The sequence below is a fragment of the Lates calcarifer genome, linkage group LG7_2 (genome assembly GCF_001640805.2).
Source record: "Lates calcarifer isolate ASB-BC8 linkage group LG7_2, TLL_Latcal_v3, whole genome shotgun sequence".
NCBI lineage: Eukaryota > Metazoa > Chordata > Actinopteri > Centropomidae > Lates > Lates calcarifer.
The window spans coordinates 13,737,662-13,763,888 of NC_066854.1; the positions used below are offsets into that span (position 1 = coordinate 13,737,662).

The window sequence follows — 26,227 nt, forward strand, 5'->3', positions numbered from 1 at the left end:
GAAGATGCTCTTTGGTGGGAAACAAAAAAGAAAAGAAAAAAGTTGAAAAAAAAGTTGAAAAGCCTTTAGTCAGATGGCTATTTCATGAATGAATGAAAGTAAAATCATGAACACAAAAAAGAGAAAGAATCCAACACTGACTGTTTTTAGGAGACTGTAGCAAACCGTCAAGTCACACGCTGTGTTTTGCAGAGCTAATGTTACAATTTTTGCTTGTCAGAGATGACACTCACTATTCACACATCCATAGGAGGCCATAAGTATAGCATAAGTCTAGGTCAGTGTATTGGGAGGAAGTGATTATTTGGTAGCTGTCATATCAAGGATCCTTTGGATTTACAAATGAAGAACTAATAAGGTTTTGAAAAATTTCAGTAGAACAAATTTTCAAATAAAATGCATTAGCCAGGATCAGCAGCCACACTGACAAACTGAAACCAAAATCATCTCAGTGTCAGTGCACCAAAGTAAGCAGTATTCAGACCGGATTCCTCATCTAGCAGCAGAGCTCTGATGCCTGAGCTGCAGGGGAATGCATCATCCTTAGAGCTTTCTCACATGGCTGCTGCCTGCTGACCTTAACTGTCCTCCACAAACCAAGAGGGACCTTTCAGCTTTAGCCATTCCTGTTAAAAACTAGAGCCGCTCTGGTATGTACCCTGGTTAGAGGATGCACATTAGGTTCTTTTTTCCAAATCCCACTGCACAGACAAATGAGAAGCAAACATGGGGGGATGTCTGTAGCCTACTTTCATATATTTGCATATTTTTCAGAGGGTAAGAAGCAGTTTTAGAGTGGGGGGTTGATGAAATTGGGGGTGGGGGAGTAGAGGGACCTGACAAGGACAGCTAGAAACCCCAAATCAGCATTTCATACACTTTGGGGTTACTATGATGAAAAAACTAAATTAAACCAAAATGTACTCACAGTAAACAGTACACACACAACCAAACTTCCATCAAAAACCTCAAAATCAGAGAGTTATTTTTGCATTGCCTACTTTATTCATTTGTGTTTTTTTTCTCTTTTTGATAGCCTGCAAACATTTCAGACCTACACTGGTGAATATTTTATATGTTCACAGGTCAGCCCATTAGGACAATCCCATCATTTCCACAGGAGCTGCTAACTGTGGGGGGGAGGGGCAGCCTGAGGTGCTTCAGGCTGATGGAGGACTGTGCCTATACAGCTGAGGAAATGAGGAGATACTCTTGTCTCCAAAGGAGAGAATATAGAGAGGACACAACAAACAAACACACACACATACACACATCAAGCTGTAGCATAGTGTGTGGTAGAGGTCTTAGAGATCTAATATCTCATGGTTATTCAAACCTTGCAGGGGTGTTCCTGTTTCAGTGTGTTAGCATCACCCCTCTAATTCCTTAACCTTTACCTTGTGGACAGAGTGTGCTCTCCAATGCTATGTACTTAAAGGGGCACTCTCATCAATTTTAAGAGTTGTGTAATGTCTTCTGTGGCTGTGAAGGAACTTCACACACATCTTCACGTGTCTTTTACAGAAAGACCCAGAATGGGGACTAAAGGTCAGAATATCTATGCTGCTTTCATTTTAAGGCAAGATCTAACCACATCTGCATGATCTGATTTAAATTAACCTTATAACTAAACCTCATCCACATACTCAGTCTCACTCAGAGATACATCCCATTACCACAGATAAAGATGCTCTAACTTCTACTGTGACTAGAGTGCTCAGTCACACCAGCAATAAAACTAAATCTCTTCATTTCAGTAGAACTGCTCTGATCACAGGGGTAAAGGAAATCAAGTGTATCACATTGAGTACTGTGTCAGTATCAAACAGTGAACCATCTTGACAGAGCTGAGCTCCGAACCATGATATTACTTATCATTACCTGCTAGCTGTGTTGTGCCAGCCTCTTTTATATAGCTCTGTTCTCCACTATGAAACAGGATCAATGTATAAAGACATGTCTTGAATAAACTGCGAACAACTGGACATCGCTCTCCGAATGATTTCCATCACTGAATAATCTGTCATGTATTTTCTCAGTTTATCCTCCAGTCAATAAAAGAAAATAGCAAAATTAGAATTTGACATATTCAGATTACTTGTTAAATTCATCATCATCATCATTGCATCCACATTTAAGAGGCTAGAACCAGAGATTATTTTGGCATTTATGTTAAAAATAACAAAAATTACTGATCGATGATCAAAATAGCAGAAAATTTGTTAATCCACTAATCAGTTATTTGACACATCATCACACATTTAATTTCTTCTCTAATCCAGTTAGGAACTGAGCAAGCTGGTTTAGTAGTAGCAAGCCAGCTACCTTGGGGAACTACTGTACTGACTAGCACTGCTACCTTGCTGGCTAGCTTATGTGTCAGCACTCCAACTATTGTCACTAGTTACTAATATCACCATAGTTACTAGTGCATATATTTGACCGAATGCTGGATATTCTGCTGTGCCAGAGCTTTCTACAGCTGAATTAGCAAATGAACACACGCAACTAAGACAAGAACAACTTAAAACATTATGAAGAAGTGATATGCTATTTAGTCATTATTCACATACTCACTAAAGGCTCTGGATCTCCATGTCACTACTGAAACATCGGAGAGCAAATTTATAGGACTTCACATCTGCAACCAAACAGATAAATTTGCAACAGGCCCTCACAAAGTCCTGCCTCGATTTTCACCTTGAATTCTCTTTCTCCTTGTTTAGCCTCAGAATTTCTCCTCTTCCCTCCTCCCTCCTCTGGATTCTGCAGCATCTGAGACAAAGCTATTGGGCTATTTTTACATAAGTAGAGATCATTTGATCTCATCCCAGAACTCATGTTGCTATTCTGACTCTGTTCAAGTTTTGGAAGATTAAATTATGCTGATTATTTTTCAGGTTTGCAAAGCACCTGTGGATGCTGTGGATACAGTAAAGAAGAAGACAAGAAGTCTAAGGTCTGTGCAAGTAAAACTGCAGTGTTCGTGACACACCTCCATCTCAATGTGCTGAAACAACAACTGATTTCTCTGGTTTTGCTGCCTTGACAATCGTGAGGCTAAAAAGGAAGAATAAGCCAGTGCTGAAGGGATAAATTCCAAAATTAAGTGCATTTCAATAAATCAGCACTCACTCCTTCCTTTAGTTGTCTCAGTCAGAATGAAAAATAATTTTTCTTCTTAAACTATAATTATTTAATTTGGAATTAAAACACACAAATCACATATTCCCCTTCCATGACCAATGAAGACATTAAACAAAGATGATATATGAGACTTGATGGTGCTATTACTGGTGAGGAAAAAAAAAACAATACAAACATGGATCGTGTGTCAGCACATTAATCACAAATCTTTAATATAATAAACCTGATGAACTGATCAGACAAAAGAATAAACCATTTCTAACACTATCGATAAGTGAGTGGTGATATAGTTAACAGGTGATATAGTTAGTTATAGAAAACAGTTCTTTCATTGACAAATGAAGAATAATCAATAAACTTAAGCATGACTGCTCATTGAATGTGAATAATAACATTTTCTTGGCTATTAATAAAGCTTTTAAAATAAAGGGTTAAATTATTCCATGTGTGCAGTGTAATCCCATCCAAATGCATTGGATAAACAGTCTCTTTGTTTCCAACCTGTTCATGTTTTTATTGCTGAACAACAACAATGCAAGTGTACAAAAAGTTAAGTAAATAAATAAGTTGTACATTTTCCTTTAAATATCAAAAACAGGAAGCACATTGTTAAAATAGCAAGAGGTGAAAAACATCTGATTTGTACTTTAAGAGAAAAAATGCAAGAAAAACCTCACATTTTAAAGCTACAATCAGTATTTAAGTTTTTTCATTAATGAGACATAGTAGGATCATGCATGTACTTGAGAGTGGTTGATAATGTGAGTGGGAAGGCTGGACCAGCATGCAGGAGCTGATTTTTCAGATTAAGAAAGGAGAAAGTAAATCAATTTTCGTTAGGTTTGGAAAAACCTCCACAAAACACAAAACTCTGGTTGGTCATTTTTTTCATTTCCAGGAAATGTACGAGGGCGAGTTTGCTGTCTTCAAAAACCATTTATACCCCGTCACCTGCTGTCTGTGGCCAGTCAGGGAGGAGTATTAAACAAGTAAATATTTCCTTCTGTGAGACTGACAAACATGTCAGCATAAAAAAAGGCATTTCTCAGAAATCACAGTTCATATAAATGTTGCTCAGCTGAGAAAAAGGAATGTGCACCTTCCAAAATACTAGGACTGGAGGAAACAGACTCCATGACACCAAGTATCAATAAATTAAATACATGCATATCCTATGTATATGTACTGTAGAAGAAGGGCCAAAGCTACATGATGTCATGTTTCTGAGAATTTGAAGGTTTAAGCAATCTGGCCAAATTAAAAACTGTATCTCCTGAATAGAATATGTTCATCTGTGATTACTTTGAACACTAAATCAGGTTTTCATTCCTGGAAATTTCAAGAAAGCCTTGAAACTTTTTGAAACACAAAAGTAAAATAATAATAATAATTATGGAACTGAATTAAGTATGAAATCTTTTGGTTGTTTTTTGTTGTTGTTGTTGTTTTATTAAATATATATACTGAGCATGACCCTTCACAGTTGAAGGACTTACTGAGCTCAGTATGTAATGAGGATACTTTCTATAATTTCTACATGACCTCAAACACTGGCATTTCTGTGCTGACATTTCTTACTGATATTATTATTAACTGGCTGACTGAGCTAATATAAATATGTCATATTTACATGAGCAATTTCCAACATATTTACATATCCAAACCTGACATTTTTTTCCAGCCCACACAACAGAATGTTATTAATTTCTACAAAAAAAACGAGACTCACCAAATCTGGTGAAACAAAGTTCTTGGTATGGAGAACCCTAACTGTGCTATTTTATTCTTTAATATGAATATCCTGAATGTGCAGGATATCCTTCAGAATAAAAGCATCATGGTCAAGCCCCTCTCTGTGTTTCTCATCCTTTTATGATATTTTTTCTTCATGCTGGGAGTTTTTATCTGTGCAGCCACTCTGCTGAATGAGTCCCCAGGGTGCTGTTGAATTACACCGGCACAGAGGCCGTTCGATTGGCTGTCTCTTACCATATTGGAAAATGTCTGTCTTGATGGAGGCAGCAATGCTGAGGGGACACTTCGCTGACGGAGCCTAACACACAAACTGCAAGCCCTTGCACACACTTCCACATTAACTGAATGCAATTTACTCTCCCTGTCTCACTTTTGCTTATTGACATCAAGATAAAAATGACAGTGCAGGGGACCCCAAAGGACTCAGTGTTCCAGGAAAGGTTCACATACATTGCAACACATTAGTCACACGCTCTCCGTCTTAAAATCTAATCTGGAGCTGAATTAATTTAGTGTTCCATGACTATAGCAATATTTAAATTAACAGTATTGTTTCCTCATTGACCAATGCTTTAGTCCAGAGCAAGGTGAATCTGCTCCGGATATTCATAGTCCCCACAGTGCCCTAGGGTTTTTGGGGACCTTTCGTCTAGTGCCACCTTCAAGTCAAAACTTGGATATGTATATATGGATGATGCATAAAGACCAAGTCAACTGTCCACATACGGAAATTAGCCTGTTACTTGGAAAAGCCCTGGGAGATGAGAACAACTTCATCAGGATAAACGTAGGCTTGTAGCTGCTTTTAAATACAAATGGAAGTTTTTAGTATGTTAAGTATTTTATTTGAAAGCATACAAAAATACAAAGTATTAAAAAAAATGCATTATTTGTCTTTTAGGAGGATTCTTGAAATCCAAAACTTATTTGTTTTGTTTCCTTCTTTCATTGCAGTAGGTGATGTTTTTAAAATACAGATCGACTCTACAAAGAGTTAAATATTGAGTTCAATTTTACGTCCTCTATAGTGTTAATATGGCAGTAACTCTGTTCAGTGTTAAAAAAGAATATATGGATAGTGTTAACTTTTGACACAACACACTAGTGTTGTATAAATTCAAGACTCACCTGGACCCACCAAGACTCATTAAGAGAATTGCTGCAACTCTGTCATAGTGTGAAGTATTTAACACTTTCAAAAGTGTAGTTTTAATTCTGTGTAGTGTGGATCAATATAGACACTTTCAAAGTGTTGAATTTAACTTAATAGAATTAACACTGCTGATTCTGCTGTGTAAGCAAGTAATTTTTATGCCAAAACCTGACCAGTCCTTTACCGTAGTGTCACACACAGGTGATGTGGTCCTGACAGGAGTGTCACTCTAGAGGACATGGACATATATAACATATTTTGTTGTTTAATATGGAGGATTTGTTGTTTTCTTGACTCATCAGACTTCTTTTTAGTGACACCACTGCATTCACAGATAGACAAAACTACAAGTTGTAAGAAAACAGTATTATTCTTTAAGGGTGTCACTTTGAGCTTTAGTTACTACCCTTCATCTTTCTTTAAACTAGCTCATGGGTTCAACTCTTAAACTGAAAAACATAAGGGAAATTCAAGCTTCTCTCATACTGCCATGAAAAGTCACAACCAGAATAAAAGTACAAGAATAAAAGAAAAGAGCCTTAGAGTATATCCCTAGAGGAGGAGTTATTTGCCCTAAGTAGGGAGGAATAAGGAGCTGCTGTGCTTCTAGCACCAGTTTCTAATTAATGCCAGTGAACATAGCCCTGAGTTCCCATTCAATATGGCAGCAACAATGACTCAGAACCGCGACTGCACTCAGCTTTCTCTGAAGCCCAGACAAGCTTTTTACTGCCTTTAATTTCATCATAAAACTGAGCATGTCAGTGAAATTATTAGTTTATTAGATAATAAGCCTCCGATGACGGTGGTACAAGCACTGTCACATCAAAGCAAGAAGGTTCTAGGTTTAAACCCATTCACCTGGACAGTGTGGAGTTTGCATGTTCTCCCCATTCCATATGTCAGCCCTGCGACTGACCACCTCTCACCTAAAGTCAGCTGGGATTGGCTCCAGCGCCCCCGCAATCCTAAGGGTAAGCAGTAGAGATAAACTGTGATTATTAGTGTTACTTAAACCCAAGTGTGTTTGCATCATTTACATTGCCATTCAATCATTTGGCAGATGCTTTTATCCAAAATGAGGGACAACACTAACATTTCAGTACAGTAGGAGACCTTGAAGTAAGAATGAAGAACTAAATCTGTTCAATCAGACAAAGAGCTGGAGATAAAGCCAGGAAGTTCACCACAAGTGCATAGTAAGTGCTAGAAGTGTTAGGAGAGGAGGTGCTCTCAGAAGATTAAAACCACAAACCAGAACAGTCTGGACTGAGAATGCCTTGTGTGCAGGGATGTTGATGCCAGACAATGATCCTTGGAGGAACACAGTGGCTGAGAGGGCACATATACCCGTATTACTGAGTTCAAGTATATGGGTACAGACCCAGAAGTCTTTCTGCAGGCAGCATTAGTGACTTGAATTGGATTCAGGCGGCCATGAGTAGACAGCAGAGGTCAATGAGTAGAGGAGTGACATGTGACCTTTTAGGCTAATGAAAGACCAGATGCACCGCTGCATTCTGGACCATCTGTAAGGGTTTCACTGTCTGTGAAGGACCTCCAAAAGGGCACTGCAGTAGTTGAGGTGAGAAAGTACTGCAGTCGCCTTCCGTGACAGTGAAAGGTGCTGCCGGTTTGATGTCAGTATGACCATCAACAGATCTTTTCCCTGTCTATTTTTGCTGGGAACCTTACACATGAAAAATACACAAGATAGATAGATAGATCTAGATGATTCGCTGTGAGGCTTGAGACTTGCATTTCTAGCGGGATGCGTGGCTGCTCTAAACTGTTCAAATGGGTATCCAAATGAAAACCAAGACATTCAGCTTCTGCCACGCACATGACACCCACACAGAGTGTCTCAGACATTAGATTTTATATTCTTTGTCCTTAGTCCAAATTTATTATCACATGGTACAGCTAATTTTTACTGTCATGCATTAATTGCAAATTGGCCTTAGTCTGGACTCCAAAATAGAATAAAAAGCTTGAAAAAGAACCTAGCTTTTCATCTAGCTTCCTCCCATCTGTCAAAATGTAGAAAATGCATCTGCAATCTTGAAACACAGAATTTCAGCCCTTTAAAGAGAGAGAGAAAAGTTCCACAACAATGAATCAGCAAGCTTACGGTTTCTTAGGTAAGTCCTCACACTCATCTATCCCTGGTAGATGGACCAAAGGTTACTTTCACTGAGTCATCAATCCACACACACAGTGATATAGAACATCATCACAGTAAGTTTGTTTTCTTGTCAGAAATGATTACACCAAAAACATGGATTCAGTCTGCAGTGGTTGTATAAGCAGCTTGTGGCAGCGTCCTGAGTTGACCTTGTTCTCACTGCTGTATCAGACTCCAGCTCTTACAATTTGCAGCCCCTTAAAATCCACACCCAGGCTCTGACTTCAAACACAATGTCTTTAAAAAGTACAGCAACCAGAGGCTCAACGTCAAATCACATATCTCTGCTTGACATCTGACAACCTCACGTGGACAGATGCTGATTAATCTCTAAATACATAACCAGCAGTCCCTGAAGCATAAGGTCAGATCCCAGCAGGATCTTCATGCCAAAGGATTTTCTGTCTTTTATGATAGTGAGAGGATGAAATAACTTACACGAAACAGAAAACTGACAATTTCATAGTGGCACAGAGCAACATGATAATTTATGTTAGGGTTAGGGTTCTGTAATCCCTCTCTTTTAGCTCTGCTTTTGGTCTCCATCAGCTCCCCCTCCAGCTCTTAAGCCACCACATGCTTCACTGTGTTCCCCAGCCAGTCACTAGCTGTGCCTGTCTTATTTTCCACTGTCATTTGATACATATTATTATATACTGTTTGTAGTTGCATTAACTAAATCTCAAGAAAAAGGTGAAAATAAAATGTGAGTTGCAATTTCATTTCATTTCAATTATTTTTTCCCCTCATCATAAGTCTGACAAACCCAAAACAGAACTTTAGAATTTTTGCAAATTTACAAATCAGAATGAAATCATTTTGAAACTTTTACGTAAACTTTGCTGTCCTGCACTGTCTTTACTTTCCTAGCTTTACTTCAGCTGCCCGACTGTCAGAACATGAAATCTGGTGACTGAAGCTACCTTGTTTTGCCAACCATTCTGTTTAAAACACATTGGTTCCTGCACAGCTATGATCTGGGTTTACTACATCAAAAAACAATGTGATATACAGTTGAGATTTGGGGCTTTGCAGATAACATTCAGGGCTTAAGACCCATAGCCCCTAGTGCCACCTGTGACTGGCATTACAACTGAACATCTCATTTTCAGCCTTCTGCTCAGATTTTTATTTGATGGAGCCCCGGAGTGGTCATGGATTTTTCTCCATTGAGTGCTCAAGTGCATAGGATGTAATTCATTCCCACATTTTGATTAATTTATTGTCACATTTTAATTGATTAATTCCTACCTTTTAATTAATTTGTACCCAACTTTGAATTAATTCACTTCCAAATTTTGTTAAAACTGTGTGCACAAGGTCCATGTATATACAGCACAGAAGCAACACAGCAGACAACCTTTCTAACTGAAGCATGAAGTGCAGTACACCTGCTTCGGTTGTATCAGTGTTGATTATTTGCTAGCAAGGCAACATTAGCCATTGATTAGTTAGTGTAATTACATCCAATAAATACATAACACACTTATTAGTCATTGATCACAATACATAAAATCAAGAGATAACTAGGTATGGTAATGGTAAGATAACTAAGTATCACAACTGCATCAGACTCTCCTTCACCTGATGCTGAACAGCCAGGGCTCTTCAGAGTCCAAGTTTCAAACTTACTCAATTCAATTAACACCACCATCTATGTATAGTGAGGGTGGCATGGTGGTGTAGTGGTTAAGAAGACCTTCAGGGTTCAAACTGTGGTTCACCCAGGGCTCTGTGTGGAGTTTGCATGTTCTCCCTGAGTCTGTGTGGGTTCTCTCCAGGTACTCCAGCTCCTTCCCACAGTCCAAAGACACGTAAGTTAGTTTAATTGGTGACTCTAAATTGCCTGTAGATTCATGTACAGTGTTGACCTATGTGTCTATCTCACTAAACTGCTGCAGCCCTATGTTTGATGTCCATAATTAATATAATGTGTCATTTTATTATACCTTCCTTCAGAGCATGGAATAGAGAGAATGTTCTGTTGGTCTCAGTGACATAATTATTGCCTCTGGGTATGTGCTGGGCGCACCCAGCACTCTTCAGTATAATGCCTGGTGTGTGCTGGGCACCAGGAAAGTGCTGAGGAGCACCAGCCCTTCAGTGTAAGATGAAATGGGGAATTAATTATATCTTGTGTCCACAAACTGCAACAATGTAGTAAAAGAGTTTGTTCCAACAATTCCCTTGAACAGACAGAGGGTTGTAATTCATCAACAAAAGTTGAGACACCTGTTGGAACTACATTAACTTTCAAGGCGTCATTTAATCCTGGTGCTGCAGGAAAGTTTCTTCATCCCTGAGGAAGGCCTGTTTTTTTTTTTTTTTTTTTTTTGTTTGTTTGTTTGTTTTTTACTTTGGCCGGTTCACCGATGACCTTTGAACTTTCTAAAGATTTTCACTGTACTTGAGCTGCTTAAACTGGATAAATGAAGGTGTTCTTCTCTGGCTGGTGGTGTAAAGGTTTGACAGCTGTACTGATGAATCATACAGGTTACCATCAGAGGGCTCTGACTCTACCAGAGCTGGTGAAAGTTTAGAGGATGGTGACAATGTTAACCGCAGATAGAGTTAATGGGGTAACTGTGCAAACTACAGAAACTGCAGAAACTAAACTACTGTACTGATGTACAGTTAGAATAATCATGTGTAAATTAATTCATTTGCTCTGAGGTTATTTAATTGTATAATTTCCCCCACATCAGTATAGAACAACTGGCAACAATACAAAGTATGTTCAGATTCATTCACACTTGACTGCAGGAGTCATGTCAGTCATTCCCATGCAGCAAACTAAGTGATGGGTTAAAAAAATCAGGATGAGCTAAAGTTTCCATATGGAAGAGATTTCACTTTATTCCATGAAACTGAATTGGCCTCAGGCCTGATGACCGAAAACACTTCTGACACAGACAGTTGAGGCTTCATAACTGACTGATGGAAAACAGCAAACATACATTTCTACACAATTAGCTTTCTATTTAAAACAATACACAAAGTACATCTGTCCACAGTGAGTAGGCCCATTCATGCACTGAATGCCTGTCAGACTATTTTAATAGAAATTTTAAAGCGTAAATGAGCCTGGTCCAACTATCTATTGACAGGTGAACCTTTCCCAGCTCCATTAAGACAAACACTGTAAAGTTAAATAATTTATTCTAAATTCTGATGTTTTTCTAATGGTGTGATACATTTTTCACCTTCAACTAAAACTTAAAATGATGATGATGAATATCAGGCTGGTGTCATAGCAACCAGGTGGAGTGAATGGAGTGAAGAATTATTTCAACAGTAAATAAATTCCTACCATCATGACCTGGTGGCTTGTAAGGGTTAAGTAACCTGCAAATGTTTTGTGGTAGGGGTTATAAAATATATTTACATTAATTCATGAGTACAGGCATAGGTTAAAATGAAGTAGGCCTACAGGTAGTGAGTGAAATAAATCAACAATAAAATGAATAGATTGTGTGATTTTGTGATTGACTGACAGCAGCGGGCAGTCACTTCGAATATGTGGGCAGAAGACTACAACAATTTCTGCAAAATAAGTTAGCTTTGTGTCACACAAAGTGAGAGCTGGCTGAGTGGGTATCTGAGTGGGACATTACACAAAATGTGAAAAATGTGTGGGGCAGGTGTGGGTTTGTAAAAGTGGACTGCTACTGCTGTTATGGGTAGTATGTGTCTCCCTGTACGTCCTAATCACTACTGTTGCTGTTTCAGCTCAAGTTTAATAATCTGCTGATTCTCTTGTGCCCTCTCTATCTTCATGAAGTCTCACAGTCTGGTTTCTTATTGATCAGTCTTCACCATGTGGAGCTATGTTGCAGAGCTGTGGTGTTATTTTTTAACCGTGCAGTTAACCTTAGCTGGAAATCACAGGTGTGATCACTTTTGTTGCTCTGAGGTTTGTGAGTGGGCCAAAGGGTTTTATACAAATACCCTACACATTCAACTTTAATGAAAAAATGAAAAAATGCTGAATGCAAAATGCTCCTGAATATAGATATTCCAATTTATTCCTGAGGATAATGGAGGCAGTGTAACAAACAAAACAAAGTCTGAGAGGTTGTAGTTAATGTGGTTGAGATGAAAATAAATCAGGATATTAAGCGTTAATACCACAGTTAAGTGAGACTGATCTTCCAAAATCTGCACATCCGTGTCAGTCCAGCAGTGGTGGCTCCTAAACTGAATGAGACCAAGTGTTAACATCATACGGCCCAACCTCTCCTCTGAACTCTCAGGGGTTGGGAATATGTGCATATGAGCCAGCTACAGGTGCTCAGTAGTTTAATAATGGTTTAATAATGAATGACATGTAAATGTTAAAGATTTGAGTTGGTCTGTGTCTTTTAAAACCCTGAGGTATTTATAGAATTGTGTAGAGATTGTGTCTTACAAGGGCAAACAAAATATAACACAGCTGGTCTTTATCAGATTGTGGATATCATGTATGATTATTCATTTAATATGAGGTGAAATTAAACTTGTGAGTAGCCTTAAAATCTGGCTTCAGTTCACTACTTTACATGCCTGGCTCAGGAGTTTCCATACAGGTACACACACTCCCACATCAAGTTTGTTTTTATGAGCCTCAACTTTTCTGTGGGAAGTAGTGCACTCATGTTGTGGTGGACAACACCATGACACAGAACATGGATGCTGCATACTGAAAGAGGGCTCTGCCTGCAAGCCTCTTCTGTGGGGTCAGTTTCAATGCAGGTTTTGCTCTCAGGTCTGCTCCACTGTAAGGACAAGACAAGACAACATTCTGTAGACACTTCTGGTGGAAGAAATTATGTCATTAATTTACATTTAATTAAATAGCTATGGCATTGGACAAAATTGTAATGTGTGTATGCATGTATATTGATTTTGCATATTCTGTCTATGTAGCACATAACATGACAGATTTTTTTTTCAACTTCCCCTTAAAGATGTAAGTCAAGGTGTTCTGGGTGGTTTTCTTTACACTGCGCCACAAGGAGTATTATGTGATAAGGTGTCAAGACAGATGAAGTAAATAAGAGGCAAATTATCTTAAGGAAAAAAATATGACTTTAAATAACTTTCCCTGCCCTCCATGTTTGCCGAACATTACTGAACAAGTATACACATCAGCTTATAGTGTCATATCAAATACCCACAGCTATCAGTTTTTTATATTAAATTTAACTGATTGCAGTTAAGTGCCACATTATATTATCCTTCAAATTGGAATTCTAAATGTGTGTCTTTTATTAATTGATGTCGCTTGGCTATATGAATGGGAGCTATCCCCTATTTGACAGAATAAAATATAATAAAACAGTAGTGCATGTAAATTAGTTACTGCTACTCATAGAATTATTAAATCAATGTATGTTGTTACACTGACATGTGTTTTGTAGACAGAATATGCCAAATCAATATACATGTTACATTAAGGCATTAATATGTTGCAATGTTGATCAATGTTTACTAATTAAATCTAAATCAACGACAAAATCATTTCCAATAGAAATATCTGCACAATGTTATTTTGTATTTTTTGCGTGCATTTCCTGACAGTGGACCTGACCTGAGAGCAGAGCCTGCACCAGAATTGACCCCTGCCTGCAGGCAGAATGTGTTGTTGTGTGGATGGTGGATAATATGACACTAGACACAGAATTCAACAGTACTACAGGAGGAAAGGGAGAGATCCTGCTTCAGTTTGGATACATATCTTTGCCTTTCAATGGTCAAAAGTAGCCATGATGAAAAAAATGAAACAACAAAGTCATGAAGGAATGAATCAGTAAGTGATTGGTTTGTTTTTGAAACCATGCAGTGCTACTCACTGCTACTCAGAGGTAGATAGTATTATCTATGCTCAGACTTTATGACAATTCAGTCAAATTAAGAATTATCATAGGTCAGCACAGACTACAAGTGACAAGACAATAAGTGAGATTCTGAATCTCTAGCAAGTACTGCTATTGATCATCAGCTTCCAGCAGATACACTGGGATACTCTGATCATCTTCTGCAGCGGGGGAATTAAAGAGAGAGTTCTTATGTTGGTTGATGGTTATAAAATTTGCTTTAGGGCCTTCAGTAGGCTCCTGATCACAACTATGGAGGTGTTTCTTCTGTAAACATGATAAATGATGTGCAGTGGAGGGTAGTGCTTGGCTGATTTTGTGTAATTATTAAGCTGAGAGGTAATGAAATCAGCAACACTTCCAATATCTCAACTCAGATCAGAAACTGCAGCATGGCACTGCAATTACATGCTCAGTTTACATCCACTGCATTCTGGACATTAACAAATCATACACACATTACTCTAGGGCCAAAGTATGCGTGTGTTCAAATATAAAAACCCTCCTCAGCTAAAGTAAAGTGAGTGTGCAGTTCATCTCGATGAATCTGTGGTGATCCTGAACCTGAATGCATCAAAGAGCAGGTGAGGGAAAAAAATCTGTTATAAATGATTCAGCACCTAGACATCTAAGCATTGATAGGACTCCCATTATGAGGGCCTATGTTCCCTCTGCTTCATTAAAGTGATGACCTATAAAATATTAAAGTAAACTCGACAGCAGCGCAACACAACTCTACAGAGGGATGGGCCTCACCTCCCGCAAAAAGAAAGTGAGGAAGAATAAAAAAGACTGAGACAGGGAAATGAGAAGAAATAGCGCTGACTCGAGTAAGGATTCGGGGAATACTCACATCAGCGTCTCAGGCACTGAGGCAGCAGAACTCAGATGAGCAGAATATTGATGCTAACAGGAGCAGAGAAAGCTCTGAAGATGGAAAAAAGAACAGACTGATAGATTTACACATATAGATCACAAGCTACATTACACTTCATTTAATTTTGATGAAGTTTTCAATTAATAAGAAATTTAAATAGTTTCTTTCTGCCAACAATGGGGCAATGTTATATTTACGTTACATTTTTATATTATATCGATTTTTACATGTTTATGTTATTTATTCATGTTGTCAAATGGAAACCAGATTCAACTAAATTTCATTCAATTGTAGTTTTTGGAATGACAAAGATGGTTGAGTTTTCTGAGTTGAGTTGAATGTCACTGAGCACTGAGCATTTAATTTGGGGTATTACAATAAAGATACACACAATGAAACTCAGTTGTAAACTACATTTTACTTTCAAACTTTCTTCCTCACGGAAATAGAAGGGTCCTGTCTGCCTCCATGCAGGTTGTGAGTGAACCAATCAGCTTGGTTGATGCTCAGGTCCGTGTGTTGCTAAGATTTGAGGGGGTGTGCTTATAGGTTACCCAAGTCTAGGTAGACCAAAAGACCTGTTTACAGGTATGTTTGAAGAGCCTCAAGTCACACATCATAATCAAACTACACATTAAGATGTAAGTCTTTCAGATCTCTGCAGAACACTATAATGACCTGGCAACTGACCTTTTTTTTACATTGCTGAGAAAAGGTCCCCTAAAAACCATAGGCCTGATAATTACACCGTGGTCTGTCTGTCTCTGCTTTATCAAGATTCCAGAATTTTACCAAACTTGATACTTAAACCCCTAACATTCTGGGGAGAGTCAAGTCATATGGTGTACACACTACATGACTTTTAAAGTCATCAGATTGATGCATTTTTTATATTACACAACTTGTCTTATTATTGAGAATCTTGAAATCATAGTGGTTTGCACACTACATGACTGATCATTGACAAGTGGTCATAAATTACAAGATTTTCCACAAGGAGGAATCTCCATTGATTCTGTCTGGTCTCCATACTATTTGTCATGTTGTTTTTTCACAAAAACCAGTGCAAGAATTAATACAGGGAAATGACACAATTCCATACGAACTGACAGTATTTTTTGTGTGTGCTGACCTACAGTGAAAAAAGGGAACAAAAAGAACTTCTATAACTCCTCCCCCAGGTTTCTGCTTCCATGTCTTGCACTCTCATTGGCAGCAGCTTGTTGCTGCACTCACCTCCAGTCACAACTGGGTCACAACACTTTTCACACTATTGTGTCTGGACTCTGGCAGGGTCCAGGTATGTAGTTTGCTAGATATCCTTTGTGCATCTGTGATGTATCAGCAAATCTCTCAGATTGTGTCTTTGAACAGCTCACAAAAGCTGAACAGCTATTTGTCTGACATGGGGCTTTACTCTGCAACCTCCTAAAACTGCCACGGAGTGGAGAGTCAGGCCTAAAATTATCTAGTATGAACTTAGCACAAGTTAAGTAACTCAAGTCTTGTAGCAGTCAATTTCTATTCAAATCTCAGTCCTAAGTTTCAAGCCAATTCTGACTTTAATTCAAGTGTCAAGTTTACAGTTCTGGTTCAGGCTATGACATACAAATTACACAAACACATCACTCAAATCTTCCCCAGTAATATCCTCAGTTATCCTGCCTTCATCGCTGTTCTGATTCATTCATTCTCAAAGTTAAAAACCTATCAATGGATAACCTGATTTTGGTGTGTGGATGATTTAAGGTTTTCTAAACCAGTCTAGTTTCTGGACTAGACACCTGTTTAGACACATGTTTAGGTACCACAATTCTCATACCCACAGCCATCAGTGAACTTAAGTATTGTACATTTCCTTATTCAATATAAAAGCCATGTGGAGAAGTGCCAAAAATATGCACATGTTAAAACCATCTTAAATGTTTAAAAATGAACACTTGCTGTAGGCCTTCAGTCAACCCAATAGTTCCCACTCAAGTCAAAAACTATTTTTGGTTTTGCAGCTACAGCTACAGTTCAGTTCTCGGTTCTTATCTTGTTGGACCTATCAGCAGCCTTTGACACGATGAACCACCGCATCCTACTATCTGCACTCTCCAATACAGGCATCTCCGGAAAAGTGCTGTCTTGGTTTGAACCCTACCTTACTGGGTGCTCTGTCATGTGTGATGGCAAGGACAAATATCCTTATCCCACCCCTCCCCACAGGAGAACTCACTGAAGCCCCACTCTCTTTGCAATGTACACCAACTCCTTGGGTCCAAATATCTGCTTGCATAGCTTCTCATATCACTGTTACACAAACAGCTCCCACCAGATGACCCTACATTGTTACATCTGTCCCCGGTCGTGCTGCTTTGCACAATACAGCATAAGAAAAATCAAGCCTTTCCTGTCTTTGTACGCCATCTAACTCTTGGAACAGGCCACGGATGTCTCTCACCTCTACTAGTGCAGTTCCCTTTTGGTGGTCTTCCCTTCACAGACAGTGAAACCCTTACAGATGGTCCAGAATGCAGTGGTGTGTCTAGTCTCTGATCAGGTCTACAAGGTCACACGTCAATTGTTCATTTACCTCCACTGTCTGAACATGGCTGCGTGAATCAAATTCAAGTCACTAATGCTGCCTACAGAGAGACTTCTGGGTCTACTTTAACTCAGTCATACATTCTTACTCATACATATGTTCTTACTTTAAGCTCTCCTACTGCACTGAAGCATTAGTGTTGTCCCTCTCTTTTAAGTTGTTTTGGATAAAAGCAAATGAGTAAATGTACATGTAAAAATGACGTGGTCTAGGTTTAAAAATTCTACAAACTCTAATCTTACTTGATATTTTAAAACCTGCCTCTACATCAGCACAGTCCAGTATTTCCTAACCTGCTGCTGATGCATCAAATCAAATTTGCTTCACAGGTTTCCAAGCCACACAGCACAATCCCACCTCTGACAGTGTGATTATGAGCCTGTATTTAGAAGCCATCTGCCATGCCGTTGGTGAAATCCACAATGAGATCAGCATTCTGTTCTTCTGATTTGCCAAGCACAATTAAAATTAGCACTGACTCAAATAAATGAGCTCTTTGGAGATCACTGTGCTTTATGACGATGGGCTGATAGAGCCGGATCATAATGAATGATGAACAAATACAAACATTTCCTCTAGTCACACTAAAACCACTGCTGCTCTTTCAGCATCAACAACTCTAGCAAGCAGTGCTATGAGGAAGGACACCTTGCCACATTGTGATCATAAAGATCCTCCGGGATCACAGATCATGAAACACTTCCAGGTTCACAGACAGACCTGGCCAGTGTGCAGCCTCTTGTCCTCCGTCAAGGCTCTGGCCTCTATCTGGGATAAGGACACTCTGTCTGGCTGTCACCCTGGACCCTGGTCATTAAGACAAAAGAGGTATGTATTGTACTTCCCTGAGTGCTCAAAGTTCAAAGATGGAATGTTAGGGAGGAAAGGGAGATAGCTTGGTTAATGTGAGCAGTGGTGATGATGAGGACACACATGAAAAAAGGTGCACTTGGGCAGATATGTTTATACTTTTTGATTTCTCACATTAATTGTTTCAATTACAATTAAACCAAGACCAGTAAAAAAAATTTTAGACCCAACAGCTTATTGAGATATTCTATACAATGAAACATGACTGTTATTTTTTGTGCCAGTTTATGACAGAGACATGACCAGAGACTTCCCCTGACCCAAACCAAGTTTTAGTTGTCTAAATGTGACAAACCTTAACCATAGAGGCAGCAGACCAGAGATGAGCTTTTGATAATGCTTCATTATCCAAAAATGTATCAAAACTGATTTTAGAAATCTATTACCAAACAAGTTCAAGGAATGTCAGTGTGTTTGGTAAAAATCAATTCTTTTGGCAGGGAGAAAGTAGAATAAATCACAGCTAACCCAAAGCAGCAACCAATCATTGTGGGTGCACTTTAGCTTTGGTAACAAGAAACAAGATGACCTGCAACACAGCAAAGTTTATCAGTTTCGATAAACAATCAATATCATTTTAGTACATTTACAAGCAAAAATACCAATCTCTCTCTGGTTGCAACCTGTAAATGTGAGGAGTGTATCAAGGGAAATTTGATTTGAAAATATTTAGCAGATTAACTGATAATAAAACTGGTTTATTAGCAGGCCCCCACTGATTTAACAAGATAATGAAAGATGTGTCATTCAAATCTATTTCCATAACTACTTTTGATAGTTGGACATCTCCCTCAGCAGATATACAGGATCACATTCTAAACCTTCTCTGAATGTCTCTCTGTGTGATTCAAAAGGACAGAGGTAAAGAGCACAAATTTATTTGATGGACACAGTAAATGTTGTCAAGCCTAACATCAGCAAACAGCTATGATCTATATTTGTCAGCTCCTGGTGTCACCCACAGAGTGCAATATTCAGTCCACATCCCCATGACCTTGACTGCACAGCAGAGTAAAAAAAATAACTGACTGAGTCATGTAAGACATGGGGTTAAGCTGAAGACATATTCATTGTGACACTCCCAACCACTCAGCCTGCCCTGTTAATCCCAGAGAGCAGAGGCTCGCAGTAGCCCACTGCTGAGGCCAGGATTTATTCCAAGATACCACAGAGTGATGAACAGAAACATTCAAATTGTTTTATATTCCTTTCATACCTTAGTATGAAAGTACATCCATTAGCAGGGTATTCAGCCATTTTTTTAAATGAGTCTGAAACAAGTCATTAATAAAACAAAAGTGCCAAACAGTAAAATGTTTACCTCTTCTCTGTCTTTATAAATTACTCTTTGGCTTTGGGGCTGTTAGTTTGACAAATAATACAATAATTGATTAATTAAGAGAGCACACACAAAGAAAAAATAATGCACCAAAAAAATAGATACACTGAGAATGATCATAAACATGAGTGCTGCTCATGCCCCTGCATTGTTCAGACCCACTGAGCTGGCCAGAACTGTCATACTGATGTAGTGAAATTCAAACTTACAGTTACAGTTTTTAGGACACAAGTAGGGGTTGGTAGAATAAAGGTCTGTAAATATATAAACATATTCAGATAAGCATGCCAAAGGATCTCTCTTTCACAGCAAAATCAGTCATCGCCCATAGTGGACCGCTCTAAAGGCTGATGTGTGTTCATCAGCCTTTAGAGCTACCCAACCACTCCTCAGGAAAGGAAGTATTTCCAGCGGTAAGTTATTAGAAAAGTTTAACTAGCAAATACATTATATAACAAAAAAATCGTATTGGTACTGAAACTCAGTTATCAAACAAGCACTGATATACAGTAAATACAATAGAATCAGTCCAGTTGATAAAGATTGAGTCACACTTAACTGACTTTGAATGCATGTGCATGGAAATGAACATGCATTCTGTGATCCGCCTTTTTGTTCTATTTTTGTGCATGTAGGCTAAGTGGAAGATGAGCAAAGAGCCTGTGGCAAGTTGAGCCAAGCCATGCAGAGGCCAGAAGTAATTGCAGCGCAAATGAAATCGCCAAATAGGCGTTGTGTTGCAGCCAGAGGCAGTTTTCCTCATAGGGGAATAACACAGAGTGATCTGTCTTCTTACTACAATAGTCTTTTAATGTTTTATTAATGTTTCCAAGAAAATGTATATTTATCTTACCAATGAATTTACAACTTTACCAATCTTTCTATACTGAATAACAAGGACTGTGCCTCAACATTTGTTGACTGTCAGACTGACAATAATTACAGCACAAATGGATGCCTCTTTGAATGAGATGTTGTGTGTTGTGTAATACTTAAACATGTATAATTTTCTTCACACACACACACACACACACACACACACACACACACACATATGTGTATATATATATATATATATATACACAGATAAATAGGTGTATAGAATAGACAGAGAGAGAGAGAAAGGGGATAGAGAAAGCGCGAAAGTCACGCCACTTTATTTAATACGCTACTCATTTAAGGAAACCCTGGATATCAGCAAATCCATATTTGTTATAAATTTATTTGGGAAACTTTCTTACTCATTCGGAGACTGACCCTTCAATTCGGCAGATAGATAACACATACTGCACCACTTGGTTCAATAACACGACTGCTTTGCCTGCTGTATCCTCAGTTTTGTTCCGCCTAATTCATCGGGTTGTGCTGTCGTAAGCAGCATCAGTCTGTTAATAAAGTTGCAGTTTAATAATTGCTGCTGCTTTTGACCCCCTACGCACGCCGTGTTCACCGGTGTTCTTTATTTGTTAAAAAATATTCTGTTTGCTATTTCACAACCCGTGTGCTTAGAATGTTCAGCGAAGATAGACTAAATTGATACATTTTAGAATGGAGTTTTAGAATGGAGAATGACAGCCGCTATAAATGTGTTAACTAGGGCAAAAAAAAAGCTTCAACTGAACGGGTACTTACGGTGAGCTTGTGTGTAAAGGTGCTTCCAGTCAGAGGGTACGGACAATATCTGTTAAAGCCAGCCTGCCAGTGGGATGCAGGTGATGCTGCAGCGTTTGAACCCCACTGCGCTCTGTGCACTCCGTGCTCGGGAGACACAATAGCGGTAGAGAGAAGCTCTGAGGGGGTGAGGAAGAAAAATAAACATGGAATCACTGAGCAATATCACCCAGGCGAGGTCTTTCCTGACTGCTCCAAAAGCTGCAATTTTCTTATTGGACAGGAAGAAAGAGGTGGGCGCAGAAAAATGAGACCACATTGGCGCATTACGCACCAGCAGACACACTGATTGGACACAGTGGGTATATACTGACAGAGAAATTGTTTTTCTGATCCATGTGTAATACTAAGGTTTTATAGCTACCTTGTGGACATGGGCTAATAATCTAAAACAGGACAGAAAAGGACAGTCAGGAACAGGATGTATAACGAGGACAGATGATTTGTAATTTATTTAATACGTGGTTAGCATGCATTCACTGATATGCACTGTGTTTATAATGACAGCAGGAAATGCAGAAGTGTTCCCAACTCTCTCTTTTATATTACTCGTCTCAGTGACCCAGCATCAGTAACTGAAGCAGCCATCATCCATTCCTGTGGTTAGGCCAGACTTTCTCCTGCTGTCACATGTCAACCTGTTTTTTGTTTGTTGTTTGTTTTTTAAGAGTTGGATCAGTAAAGAGAACCTTAAAAAGCAGATTTCACATATAAAAGGTTCACTGGAAAATCTCTAATTTTATTTTTAGACATGAATAGTTACATTTCATAATGACAAGCAGTCAGATTTATAATCCAAAGTATCTGCTGACAACTCAAGAAATCTTTTGAATATAATCAATAATGACATCAGATATATCATAGTTTTGTCATTTTTTTTAGATGGAATGGATTCATATTACAGATCTTCACAAGTCAAAACATTCATTGAAGACTTCTCTAATCACATTCTGACTACTAAGAATTAAGCATCAAGTTATATGGAGAATCTAATTAAAGATATCTACAGTTAAGTTCTGACAATGTGGGATCTATATTCAAGTTATGAAAGATATTTTCAGGGTAGTTCAGGTAGAATAGTCATCAATAAAAAAGAATATACTGAATTCAGCTAATTACTGTCAATATTCACTACAGGAGGTAGTGAATATTGACTGTCTCAGTTGGTTTTGCAGCTATTTTGCACCATATTCAATTTTTCTGTGGATTTGTCACTTTTGTTTATTTGATTTCCTCATTTCATCATGTTTTGTGTGGTGTTTGTTGCGGTTATGGCTCAGTGTCCTGTAGAGCTTTAACCGTATTTCTGTAGATAAACCTGTATTTTTACCCAGGAAGCACCACTGTAACAACAGCCACTGAGTGATGCTCTTTGTTGAACTGTAATGCTTTTGTAATTCTTGTTATATTGTGAAAACTGTGAAGCAGAACAACTCCACATCTCTTAACATTTGGATCTAGCTCTTGACATTCCTCTCCCTTCTGTGAGCATAAACCTGGACACTGAGGAAACTCGTTATGATTTAATAGTTCAAATGTTCCACATAAGCATCATTTAGGAAGACTGAGGGCTTTGATTCGGTACAGGAGACTACAAGTAAGATCTACACACACCTCGTGGCCTCTAACTTAACTTTTATGGTTTATGGTTTTGTTTAGAACAGCTGGGATATTAATTAGCAGGTGAAGGTGAATGGAAATATATACAAACATCTGATGGGTAAAACTGACTTTTACCACTTTTTTATAAGCTCTATCTGAGGAGTTTAACACTGATGGAACATGGTTAACTGTAGTGGTTGTTGTGTTTCCATGTCATACTTTTTACTTGCTACTACATCACATCGACCTTAAAGGAAAAATGTAACATTTTGGGAAATACATTTCACATCTGTCTTTTTCTCTGTCTATGTGGATGGACTTTTATTCCATGCAATATCACACATATTCATTTATTATGTAACAGATATGGGATATACTGGTGTGTAAAACATAGTGCACATAAGGGGGGTAAAAGAAGATCTACATACTTAATCTCGCTGTTAGTTTACATTTTCTTTTTTTCATCAGCTGACTGAGGGTGTTGACATTTTTAACCTCATCCAATCAGAGTTTACCACAACCTGTGAGCCAATCATTATGTTCTTGTCAAAAAAAAATAATAATTCTGTTTCTGTCTCATACTTACGTTTTAAGTTATTTAAGAACACATTTAGGTGTTGCAATGCTGATTATTTTTGACCCATCAGAGACACTAAACATGTTGTTATTATTGTTCTGATAAACCTGAGGAAGCTGTCTATTTTATCTGCTTGTATACTTTCCATTATGTGTTACTCTTATTATATTATGAGTTCACTATGTTCTGCTCTGTTGATCTGGTTTTGTTTTATGAGAAATTTAAGTTTTTCAACACATGCAGTATCCAGTACATATAATGTAGGTCTGAACTGTTAACAGACAAAAGTGGAATTTATTCCCAACTGTCACATCTGACTGTGGGTAAGAGAGCAAACACAGACATAAAAACACAGACACTTTAATTGTTGAAATTTCAAACTAATGGTTTGATGCAACACAGAGAACAAGTGTCATGCTGTGGTAAATTAAAATTAGGTCACAAAGATTGTTGCCAGTTTATTTTATCAAGATAATCCCACTGTGCTCACATTTTAAAGTGGGGAAAGTGTCTGACACGTTCCATTGTTTTACCATCACATCTCTTCTAATGAGAAAAATGATAAGAACAAAACATGTCAGGAAAACTATAGGTCTTCAGTCAATACTATGTGTGTTTATGCCTTAGTACAGAGGTTCAACAATTTGTTACCTCCTTTTAAATGCTAGAGGAATTATTATTCCATGGACATAATGTCATCAGGAAAAAATGAAATGGGAAAGTAAGGGAATTGTTCTATTGGCACAAATGACAGAAAGTAGCCCATAGAAAGAAACTGTGATGTGTGTTCATCAGCAATTGGGTCCATTATCAATACATCAATATTCAATTCAGTGAGCAGCTACCGGGATTCCTACTACTGTTTTGTATGCTGACATGTTTCTGCTTTTTATTTTATTTAATGAACTATGTCCAGTGTTAAACATAGTTGTGGCAGAGAACTGATGGTTAACTTCCTGGGACCAGTAGAGGCCAGTAAATCATGAAATATCCCTTTAATGTAGTGAGCTTTGTTTGCAATATTGCAAAGATCTATTTTTGTTTTCAGTGGTTAATTCCATTTAACCACAATTCTAAATTTCAATTTCAAAATAAAAGTAAAGTCAAATTGAAATGTTTAACATTTAAATATTGCTAATGATAGAGTAAATACAGTAAAGTCTCTCTCACACTTTTTTTCACCCACCTAGCACAAACAAACTTATGCAGTAATTTTCAAGTATGAAACACAAGGAGCTGCTGTGTAAAATTTTTAAAACTCAGGTTAAGTCTGGTCCATAGTGACAGTACATTGTGTTAGAGAAGGAGACAGAGGAAGGCCTGCAGTGAAGTTAGCTCTGGTTAATCACCAACACCACTCATTTGGATGGGAGGAAAGATTTCTTTTCACTAAGAATGTTATTAAAACACTTAAAACACTAACTCTTTTTGTTTTTACAATGATTCACTGAGCAGGCGCTGATCTGGAGAATACAGAGCGAAGGAGTGTCTCCAGTAAACTGATGTACTGTGTGAAACAGTCTGTTTGTTTTCCCCAGGTTCGCCAGCTCATATGTATGAGTCATGCTTGAGAAATATGTGACAAAGCTCCAGTGGGAGAAGAGCTGATCCTGAGTCAGAACAAATCAGAAAAGCGGACAGTCTGGAAATGACAACACTCCAGAGCCCAGAGAAATATGTACAAATACACAGAGGTGCTCTCTCACTCCATTCATGCTCCACACTCATGTCTCTGAAGAATATGAAAAATCATAAATAAAACTCAAGTTCTGACAAGTGCGTGGGTATACAGGTAGTTAAGAGTGAGAGAGCTGTCAATAAAACACAGCATTATTAGGCATCTGTGGTTGATTGTCATGATCTTACACACATATAAATGGTGTCTTTATAAAATATGGTGCATTACTACTAACTTAACTACTACACTGTTTAGTAAGTAATTGGCATTTGCTCCATCTACACAAGCTATATAATTAAAATACTGTTTATGTATCACTAATAGCAAACAAATGAAATATAATAATAAAACACTGATTGACAACACTCCTTTTGACACATTAGCCCTTTCATGCATGAAATATGAAATTCTCAGGCAGGATTTTTTCCCCTAAGTTTTCATTCTTCTTTAGGCATGAAAAAACAAATTGATTTTTTTCAGGGTGTTTCTCACATATCCACTCAGGTGGACTGTATGTGTTTGAGTTTTCAATTGAAGAGCTATGTATATAACAAAATCAATAAAATGTTGTTAAGATTATAAAATACTATGAATTTCCAATAATGTTAAACTAATGTGTGTTGTACTTGAGCTCTACAAAATATAAAAGACACCAACTGTTGCTTTGGTGGAAAATACTGCAAATTACATTCTAATAACATGAAGCAGTTGATTTACAGCAAAAACAGATACTGCAGATAAAGTATTTTCAAGAACAACAAAGTCATAGTAATAGTATGAAATGTAGTTGAAATATAGCCAGCAATGCATTATGTCCAATCTAGTGGATGGATTATTAATCGTAATTTCCTCCTAAAATAAAATATATATTTGGAAATTTTAACAATAGTTTTACTCCTTAGATGTTACTTGATGATACCATTTTTTT

At 37.9% G+C, this 26,227-nt stretch overlaps 2 protein-coding genes across 3 annotated transcripts in view; one reads left to right on the top strand and one right to left on the bottom strand.

Annotated features, from left to right (window-relative positions):
• LOC108902588 (double-stranded RNA-specific editase 1-like) overlaps positions 1–21,647 on the bottom strand; it is a 59,227-nt gene extending 37,580 nt beyond the window's left edge. Inside the window, 1 exon segment of the mRNA XM_018704514.2 lies at positions 21,404–21,647. The gene's annotated coding sequence lies outside the window, so the exon portion shown is untranslated.
• prkx (protein kinase X-linked) overlaps positions 1–26,227 on the top strand; it is a 268,673-nt gene that overhangs the window by 230,037 nt on the left and 12,409 nt on the right. The gene's annotated exons all lie outside the window — the stretch shown is intronic.